This window comes from Lycium barbarum, chromosome 1, assembly GCF_019175385.1.
Source record: "Lycium barbarum isolate Lr01 chromosome 1, ASM1917538v2, whole genome shotgun sequence".
NCBI lineage: Eukaryota > Viridiplantae > Streptophyta > Magnoliopsida > Solanales > Solanaceae > Lycium > Lycium barbarum.
Window position 1 is genome coordinate 13,276,323 of NC_083337.1, and position 11,093 is coordinate 13,287,415.

At 36.7% G+C, this 11,093-nt stretch overlaps 1 long non-coding RNA gene across 2 annotated transcripts; it reads right to left on the reverse strand.

Annotated features, from left to right (window-relative positions):
- Positions 1-972: 972 nt before the first annotated feature.
- LOC132632136 (uncharacterized) lies at positions 973-7,256 on the reverse strand. 2 transcript variants are annotated; one of them, XR_009579257.1, is made up of 3 exons: positions 6,523-7,256; positions 3,332-3,386; positions 973-2,646 (listed from the first exon to the last, which is right to left on the reverse strand). It is a non-coding gene; the product is annotated as an uncharacterized LOC132632136 (long non-coding RNA). The 2 variants fall into 2 exon arrangements; XR_009579259.1 differs by lacking the exon at positions 3,332-3,386.
- Between the last annotated feature and the right edge of the window lie 3,837 nt (positions 7,257-11,093).

The following is an 11,093-nucleotide window of genomic DNA, read 5'->3' on the forward strand; positions in this document are numbered from 1 at the left end:
AGAGTTTTATTTACCCGAGCGGAAGATGTTAAGCATCCCTCAGAGCCTATCTGAAGATAGTCTTTAAACTTAGCTTAATTAACACTAGAGGGGGATTATTTAATTATTTATTATTACCTATTTTTATAGAACTGCAAAACAATCTACTCTCCCAAAATGATTAAAAAAGGGGGAGGGGGGGGGGGGGGGGGGGGGGGGGGTTAAGGTGATTATATTATGTAAGTAAAAGCATATTTGTGAAAAGTAGTTAATGATAATGCATGTTTGAGGAAAATATATATGACGTTTATTCATATAAGAAAAGTATTTGTAAATATAGAATGAGGAGATGTATATTTTTTATAAGAAAATAATATACATGTGACATGCATATCCTAGGTGTATACTTAAAAATAGTTATTGATGACATGATAATACTTATATATATGCGTATTATGAAAAGAAGACTGAGGTAATTAGTTAAAATAAGATAGTATATGTATACTTGTATATAAAATAGAGCATATACCTTGTAGTTCTTGAAAATACTTGGACCACATACTTGGGTCCTAATATAATTTCCTTGTATTAAACTTGCAGAATTTGGACTTGCTCATGTTAGCTTATCAAAAATAGATGACTTCTAAAAAGTGTAATACCATTTGGGCCTTCTTAGGCATTTGATCTTAGGAAAAATCAATATCTTTTGTGTTTCTAGCAAACTCATTTTTTTGCTATCCTTTTACTATGTGGAAAAGGAAACGTTAGTTTGACAACTGATTTGCAAAGGGAATTTTTAGTTTTCATATCTTAGTAAAAGAACGTTTGTAGCTTGGAGAAATGGGATCCAAAATAGTCACTTTGTGAATGAGATACAACAGTGTTTACTCTCATAGCAAATCAGTTAAAAAAACCTAGCAATTGTTTAGAAAATTAACATATCTAGCACACCTACAACCAATTGATTAAGTAAAGTCTAATGGCGAGAAGAGATTAAGCAAACTATTCCTCTAAACCATTCTTGAGAGTTCACGCCCAAAACAAGAACTAAATACTGCAAATACAAAACTCACAAAATGTTAGTAAAATATGTAAACGACACATCAATATAAAGATATAAAAAGGAAAGAAGACGTCGACACTTAGACACGAGAGAAAATCGGGGACGGCTAGACACGAGCACCCGACGCCACCACTAATGGTTTTGTGCTTCTAGGCATAATTGGAGTTGATTTACAATAACTCGAAATGCTCCCATGGGTACATGTAAATAGAAGGAACAAAAGGAAGAATAAGTATGCAGTAGTAAAAATATGAAGATACTAATATTCATGGCTAGAGATGAAGTCATGTTAAACGAAGGTAATTATCAAGACAATACAAGTATTTATTTTGAATTAATTCTAAAAGAAGTAACATTCCACTCCTAACATCACGTTGCAATACTTTGAAATGTGCTTCTGATACAATGTGTTCATGACCAGCAACAAAACAACTCGAGGACCAAACATATTATTTCTGTTAAAAATTATTACAGGTCCCAATTGATTCAACAATTAGATTATTGCTAAAGAGATGTAATTAAGACCAGCCACATGCCAATATATTCTATAACTATGTATAGCACTAATAATTAAACTGGAGCAGCTGAAGCGAGACTTCTACAGCGTGAACAGACAGTACTCTTCCATTCACATTAAAAGAAAGATCTTTTTTTTTTAATTCCAAAAGCACGTTTTTACATTATGGAAAGGAAGTACTCTTTCAGAATGTACACAGAAAACACTCCTCTAGGATATCTGAAGGAAATACTCTAAACAGCATCACTTTTTTAGAGGGAGATAAGGAATAAGGTTCCGAACCCCAAGAATATCGTGTGCATCTACTCTAATCTATAGAAATTTCTATAGTTAGTGCCACAGTATCCAGCCAAGTTTTTGCAAAAAATTTCTGGACACATATCACTAAGCTTTAAAGGAAGACTCAGGATCATAGTTTCCATTAGCATACTATAGGAGAAGAAACAGATATTCAAAAGGTTCCAAAAAAGTACATTTCTATTTTTAATTTAATTAATACTCTTGAAGAATGAAAACAGTAGGCTAATTTTAACAAATAGGAATGAAGTAATTAATCGTTGAATGCAATGTGTCATGATAAATAAATTAAACTAACAAAACCTAACTACTCCCAGAAACTTGATTAATCTATAGGGAGATTTCCAATGGTAAAAGTTGTCACGCCCTGAACTTGGGCCTGGACGTAACACGGCACTCGGTGCCTGACTGCATGTGACCGAGCGAACCAACTGGCTGGCTGAATCAACATGTGATATCAAAAACATAACTGAATGCGGAAACAACTAAACACATGTTGATATACTAAAGGTCTGACTGAAATCATAATGCAAACATACTTAGACAATCTGAAATATCTGAACGTAGCCAACATGGCTTAAAACAAAACAATTGAACAACTGCCAACAAGGCTAACATAATAAATATCTGACTGTCTGAATTGTGTCTATGAAGCCTCTAAGAATACTGAATAATAGAGTTGTCTATAAACTGAAATAACTAGATAGCTGATAACGCCCGAATTTGGGGCTCACCAGTAGCTGATACGTGCACTCCTAAAGAGCTGAGTCGTCAACCTGTATATCGTTGTCTGCATCGCGAGATGCAGGCCCCCAAGCAATAAAAGGGACATCAACACATTTGAATTGTACTGATATGTAAAGCAACTGAAGCAATAAAATACTAGAACTGAAACTGAAACTGACAACTGTAACTGTAATAGCAAGGAAGTAGAGATATGAATACCCCTGCTCTGTATCTGAATCATCTGTATTATCTGTGTTTGTATATGTGAGGCCTCGGCCCAATAATAAATGCACGCTATGGCCTCGGCCTAGTAGCGCGTCAGTCAATGGCCTCAGCCATGTATACGTATACACAAGACTGTGTTGTGCCCTTGGGCAAAATCACACATGTTTAATTATGGTTAATTAATAAGGACTGAGACCATAGTAACAATGAACAATGCTGAATTGAAATAGACATGCTGGACTGAATTGAAAACACTGACTGTTTCTGAGCATACTGAATTTCTAGACTGAGACTCATGTGATAACAATACATAAGTCTATAAAGTTTACGTGCTGAGTTCATGATATTCAAATTGACAACCATGAACGAATTCTGTAACTGCAACCCTAGAAGATAACAGTTCTACAACATATCATGAAACTAGGGCTAAACTGTACTTTGAGTCAAATTACTGACAAGTATGAAGAATGAGGCGTAGGGAGAATCATGAACATTCCCTAACGTAGATAGTTAGCCTCACATACCTTAATTCCAGCCTTTGAGCGTAATACAATGTTCTTCAACCCTTTCAACTTTGATCTATATCAATACAAGTCAAAGGAATTCTATATTAGCAATAATATTCATGCTTTGGTCATCTAAGCATTTTATCAAACACTTAGTGGGCATAAAGCTCCACAATCTCCATTAATGGTGTTTCTTCACCCAATTCTCATTCTATTACTTCTAGGTGATTCTACAATCTCAATTAGGTGTAATTAACATCATTCTCCATCACCCATATCATTATAACAATCTCAAGTCAACAATCCAAAGCCCTACTATAGTTCGTGTAATTCTCTTTACTAAACCCATTTATTATTCTCCCAAGAACTCATCAATTCACTATTATGAATGATTAGAATGTAGAAGCATTACCTTTTTGATGTTCAATCCTCTTGAATTCGAGTTCTAGGGTTTCCACGCCCAATAATAATGTCCCACTCACAACTCTATCGATTAGAAGGGTTTACTCAAGTTAGAAAGAGATTAGGGACTTGAATTCAATCTAGAATCATGATAAAACTTATCTTGGAGGGTTCTTGAGGCTTGGGACTTGTTCCCTCCGACTTTAGGGTGATTTTTCGTGACTAGGGGTGTTAGGGAAATAAACCCCAAGCTTAAATATAACTTAAAACGCGAAATCCCGACTTTTAACCCGAAACCCGACCTGTTACACGATGGGTCAGCGATGCACGTGCATCGCGCGACATTCTGCAGGTCGATACTCAGAGTTGTGCGATTGGCCCGCGATGCGGGGCCATCGCACGGGCCCTCACGCGCCCCGAAAAGCGGCGTGTGTCGGTTCTATGCAGTGTTCAGTAAAATGATCATAACTTCTTGTACAGAGCTCTGTTTGGGCTCCACAATATACCGTTGGAAAGCTATTTCAAAGGGATACAACTTTCATGTTTTACGTTTTCTCAAATTGTCAACAGATTTTCACGAAATGTGACTGGAAGGTAGATGTATCAAAAACTTAGCCGATTCTATAGAATTTTAAGCGTCTTACTATTAGCCATCTTGAGACGATCATATCTCCTTGCTCCGATCTCTGATTGGCCTGGTCCTTATATCGTTAGAAAGGTATTTCTATGTGCTACAACTTTCATTAAGGGTACTTTCCCAAATTCGCAATTAATCAAGGATTTATGGCTGCCCGAAGTAGGCCTATCAACCATTATCGCAAAACGTTCAAACCTTCAGTTTTTCCACTAAAGATCTATTGACATGAGTCTAAACTTAGTTCTAAGATACGGGGTGTAACAAAAGTACTCCAATATGCCCTTTAAAGAGGTGTTCAACACATAAACGTATACAACAAACAAGATAAACAACATCACTTCGACTAGTTAGCACTAAAAGAGACAGAAGAAACAGAACCCTAACATTGTCTTGAAAATATGACATAAAACAGCTTTCAATCCAATTTATACATTCTGCAACCATGTTTTCTAAAAGAAGATGCGAACCAGACAAGTATTCACTAATCCATTCCAACATGCAGTGATACGAAAATAAAGAAGTTGACGAAGTTGAAGAAGTTAAGACTTTTCATTCAATATCAACAAACTTAGCATGCTAGACCAGTCTCATTTTAGTAATAGAAAGTTGAACTCTTAGGGTCTTTTAGATGTTATCCCAAAATAACACAAGAAAGCTCAAGGTTCCTCCTTCAAAAATCTATATAAAATTAATAGTTAGTGCTTGACACAAAACAAAACAAAAAATTCACAGATAAATTCAATCAGCCTAGTGCTCCTTAATCCCTTCAATTTTATAGAGTCCCTAAACCTGCTATATTGGTTTAAAGAAAGAAACATAATTCAAATTAGTTCTTTAACGATTTAAACCAAACTATCAACTTAACTAATTTATCCCCTGGAATTTAGACAAACCCAGCCACTTTGACTAACTTATGCTTTACCAATTGAAGGAAAGACACACATGAACCATTTAACCATGACTAACTTTAACGATTTGGGAATTTTAAAACAAACTAATCTGGACTGAAACATTTAGACCGAAAATAAGTTCAGGTTGTGAACTGAATTTTTCACAAAAAGATCACAACACATATCCACTCCTTGTGCTTAAACAAACTAGCAGCCACTAGAACAACAGTCGTGGATGGTTGATTCAGAAGTAAGCCAACAAACAAGCTTAATCATAATTCACCGGAGGTTATCTCTTCTTTTGCTTTTAAAGAAAATAGCAGTAAGACCATCTCATTGAGGGTATTAAAATATATATTAAACTAGTGATACACTTATTCACACAATCGACAAGTTAAAGTCGTTATTACTCGTAAGTGTTAATAGTTTGTTTAACCATTTCATCTACTAATTCAAACAAGAACAAACCCGAAATATGCGGAATACCAAATAAACTAGCACAAGTAATCAAATGACTACATTTTTAATTCTATAAACTAAAAATAAAACGAGGAGAGGACGAGGGTGATTTGCATATTTAACATAAATTCTTCAAAGTCCACATAAGAATCTCATTTTTACCTTCTAACACAGCACAATATCAACTTAAGATAAGTTCTTCCCAAACTTAACCAATGCACAACCATTTTACTGTCCTACGCATTTGCTAGTTCTAAAAAAAAAATACACTAGTAACTTAGTCATGCATACATCCTTAGCAAACATTGAAATCTCAGATAAACTAATCTAGAATGAAAATTTTTAGCCAAAGTGACCAGCTCAGATTTTAGACGGCATTTTCCAACTCAAGACCGATATTGTACTTAATATTATCCCATGCATTTTTCAAGAAAACAGATAGCCTAGATTTTCATGATTTTTAGCTTTATCTCTATGGATTTCTTATGCGCCAATTCATTTATTGGCACAGTACATCCTAAGGATGGCAAAACAAGAGTGCAAGGAACAGAATGTTAGACAAGTGACATAGTTAAACATATATTTATCGATTCAACTATTCTTCAAAGTGTCCTTATTTTGTTTTAACTTCTACATACTGATTTCATCAAACAAGAACAACAAAAACCAAGTTCGACACACCTCAAACAGAAAATTAGACAAGCAAATTGCGGATACAAAATACATTTTAAAATAGAAAACCAAACGAGAGGCAAAAACACTCAAAAAATTACATTTATGTAAAAACTGAAATGATAGGGAAAGTAAAGTTGATTACTGACCTTCTCCGGGACAGCGAACTGAGGCTATTGTCGTTGTCAAGTCTTCGAATCCGCTCGAAGTGGTTTTTGCCTAGCCGAGAACTTGAAAGAAGATTTTGATAACCAAAGGACTTATCGAGTTAAAAAAGGATTTTTCTGAGAACCCCAAGTTTTAAAGGAATAGAAATTTTATAAGAGGGGAAACCTTGTGAAAAATAAAAGGGATTTTTTTTTTGTGGTTGTTCAACCTGTCGTAAAATAGTTCATGGATAGTTGTATTTATAGCGGAGATTAGGGGATATGACAGCTTCCTTGAGAAGCTTTAACGCCAAATTAAAACATGGGGGGAAATTATGGAGATTCAAAAATGAAGTTATGACATGAGGGATGGGTTCTCACCTTTTTCAGAGATGAAGCGAAAGGAAAGAGTCATTCGGACAAAAATCCGAAAGGTTTCTCAGCAAACTGAGCTCTGAAGGTGGGGTGAGGCTTTTATCCATTGAATCATCCTTGTATTCACAAGATTCTCACATTTTCCCTATTTGGAAGTTGAACAAGCTAGTTTACAGAGCATTAATGGCTCCATAATCTCATAGAGAGGGAGAGGGGATTAATGGGACGTGATGGCGGTGGTGTTGAGGACCGCTTCGATCCAGCGGTCCGACGGTGGAGCTGGCGGCGATGGGACATTAGGGATTTTGGTTAGAGAGAAGAGGGGTCATTTGGTTAGGGTTGTTTGGTTTTGATGGTTTAGTTGGCTGAAGTGAAAAGGGATTTGGGGTCTTTAGTTTAATGAAGTGGGCAGGGTTGGAGGTATTGGGCTGGGTCAAAGGAAAATGGGCTGCTACAGAATCTTGTTTTGGAAGGATATGAATTGGCCCATATTGTTAGTTAGATGAATTATTTTCTAACCCCCATTTTGCTTCAATCAATTAATTAAAATATGCTTTTTTTCCTAATTAATTCCCAAAACTATACACCTATATAAATTACAATACAAGTAATTTAATATACATATTTTGTTTTAAAAAAATAGAGTAAAAGATGATTAATACGGTAATAAGTAGGATTAAAGGAAAAATGTCAGCACCAATATTGATATAGGAATATCAACATTATTTTCGAGTCATTTTAATTATAAAGTATGATGTTTAGTAATTTTTAATTATAAAATATGATGTTTGGTAATTTTTAAGAAACAATAAAAATGTTCTTAATTTTAGAGAAATATATCCCGAAAAATAATGTAATGATTAGTGAAAATATCGCTGACTCGTTTTGGGGATTTTTCAGGACTGAGAAGCATAGTGAAATTAATTAAACGGAAAAAGATGGCCAAAATTGAGTGTCAACAGCTTGTCCCTCTTCGACCAGGGATGATGAAAGAGTCTTTGGACGAAGACGTTGACGTAAACCTGATTTTGTCCCGACGAGTAAATCAAATTAGGTCTGGAAAGAGTACAACTGGAAGGGGTAATTCTTTTGGGAATGGAAAGGTGGGTTTATGAATTCGACTGAACTCTAGTACCTGAGAAGCCTACATATCTCGAGTCATAAGAGAATCAAGCCGACGTAGTTCAAACAAGGAGACGGTAAAATTTTGAGAGGTCCTCAAAATCTGCCCCAGTGTCTGAATTATGAGGACACTGGCTTTCTTGTTATGAACAGGGGAATGATAGTTTTGTTGGAGATTTGGAAGGTTGAGTTGTTGAAATTTTTTGGGTGATCCTCAAAAATTTGTCGAGGTTTCGGAGATGGAAAGGGTAGTGGTTTCAACATGAGCGAAAATAGCTAGAATGGAATACGACTGGCTTGACTCTGAGTCCCCTACGTATTGAAGAGAATGGGAATTAATTCAGATAGGTTTTAAAGAAAACAAGAAGATAGAAAATTTTGAGGGATCCTCAAAATTTTGTCCCAGTGTCGAATTATGGTAACACTAGATGTTGTTAGGAAGATGTGGTCAAGTTTGGGAAGAAAAGATTGTTGATGAAAAAGATCTTTCTGAAGACGGGATGTACTTTTGTAGCCTCTTGATTATAAATGTGGCGGCCGCAACACACCCATAATTGAGACTCTACATGAATGCACTTATATGCTGTCATATGATCATATCAGCCCGTCGTAGAGGACTGACGCTCAAAATTGTCCCAGTATCGTGTCTGACGAGATGTTGAAGAATTTGACTGAGTCTCCAGAATGTAGATTCTCAGAGGAAGTAATTGTCTTCTTAAAAGTCGAAAGAAAAATTGATTGGCGAGCTAAAGCGGAGAGCGGATTCATTGACTCTAGCTTGTTAGTTTGATGTCCTCATCAAGCGGGGCGCCTCAATTCGCTGTGGCAAAGATAGTTCCACGTTGTATTGTGTTCATCTGCAAAAGATGTAAAGATACATGTACAGTTCAAAGTTATAGTGTAATAATAACATAAGGAAATAAAGGAAGCGATTGTAGAAAAACTAGAATTGAAAGCTCCGATTTGCGGAGCGATTGAAATGTAAAGGTTCCGGCTGGCAGAGCAACTGTAATGTAGAGGCTTCCGGCTGGCGGAGCCACTATAAGGTAAAAGTTTTGATTGGCGAAGCGACTGAAATGAAAAGGCTTCCAGCTGGCAGAGCAACTGTAACGTAAAGGCTTCCAGCTGGCGGAGCAACTGTAACGTAAAGGCTTCCGGCTGGCGGAGCAACTGTAATGTAAACTAAAACCTTTGATTGGAGGAGCTGTTGGCGAAGTTACACAGCGATCCCCAATTGGTGGGGTAATTAGCGTTGTTAGATGGTATCTTCGATTGGCGAAGTTAGTCGATGCAATTAGATGGTATCTCCGATCGGTGGAGTTAGTCGCAGTTAGATCGTATCTCCAATTGGCAGAGTTAGTCGCAGCTAAATCATATCTGCGATTGGCGGAGTTAGTCGCAGTTAGATCGTATCTCCGATTAGCGGAGTTAGTCATAGTTAGATCGTATCTCCAATTGGTGGAGTTAGTCACAGTTAGATTGTATCTCCGGCGGAGTTAGTCATCGTTAGATCGTATCTCCAATTGACGGAGTTAGTCACAGTTAGATTGTATCTCTGATTAGCAAAGTTTTATTGAGGAACATGGCTGCTACGGGGGCCCCCATCTTCTAATAATCGACCTTTACTCTGCTCCGAAGATACCTGCAAATATAAACGAAATGTTCAGAGTTGAATAAGCTAAGATAACAAAATAAAATAGGAGAAGGTTATTTTGGCTCATGATGTAGTGATGGATCTTGTGACGCCTCCATTGGAAGCACGTTTCAATGTCATCTCGTCCTAATTCCTGTCAATCCTGTACTCAAAGAAAAATTCTTAGTTTGGGAGAGGGTGTTGATTTATGTCGATCGTGGCCCTAGCCTTTGCACTTGAATCCTTTAAGCTTATTCGGTTGCGGAGATCTCTGTCCAAAGACTTGGTAGGTGGAAAAGTACATAAATGCATTTTGAAAAAATATGATTTTTAGAAATCAGATATGTATGTGTATATACTACGTATAAATGCAATAAAACTCTATCATTTTTTAGATTATGACATGTTCTGAAACGCATTGAGCTTCTCCATTCTGATGTTGTATCCAAACGGTGTCTTTGCATAGTCAGTTTCTCTTATGACGATTCTTCGTATTCAAGCCATGTGCCGTGATATCTTCGATGATGAGACCGATCCTAATCTATAGTTACATTACAAATAAAAGGTTTTCTAAGAGTATGACTGAACTTTTTCAGGTTGCCTACGTATCCCAAATAGGAATCAGTTCTGTACGTAGTTCGAGGTACAAACGAAAAGAAAATGATATGTAATATGATGTGATCGAGCCTAACTCAGGATACTTACGTATCCAAATGGAATCAGGTCATAACGTAGTTCAATTACAATAGAAGGGTAAAATAATGTAATGACCGAGCCTGACTCAGGCTGCCTACATATCCAAACGGAATCAGGTCATAACGTAGTTCAATTACAATAGAAGGGTAAAAGAATGCAATGACCGAGCCTGACTCAGGTTGCCTACATATCCAAACGGAATTAGGTCATAACGTAGTTCAATTACAATAGAGAAGAATAATAAAGGGACCAAATCTGGTGGGGATTGCCTACGTATCCTACCAAGAGAAGTAAGGTCTCATCATAGTTCCAGTTACATGAAGATAATGTTTTTGGGGTTTTCTATTACAAAAGACAGGACCCGATGTGGGTTGCCTACGTATCCCACCGTGGGAAGTCAGGTCAGTGTAGTTCTGTTACAATAGAAATGCAAATTACAACGGAAAAGAAAAGGCTAGCTTAGATGTCTTCAGATGTAGTCTTGATCGAGTCTGAGTTGATGGGCTTCGTGCTCACTTTACCATCCATTTCTACCAAAATCAATGCTCCTCCTGAAAGCACTCGATAAACCACGTATGGACCTTTCCAATTTGGTGTGAATTTTCCTTTAGCTTCGTCCTGATGAGGAAATATTCTCTTTAAAACCAACTGCCCTGGTTTGAATTTCCTAGGTCTTACTCTCTTGTTAAATGCCTTGGACATCCTGTTCTGATAAAGCTGACCGGGACAGATAGCATCCGTCCTTTTC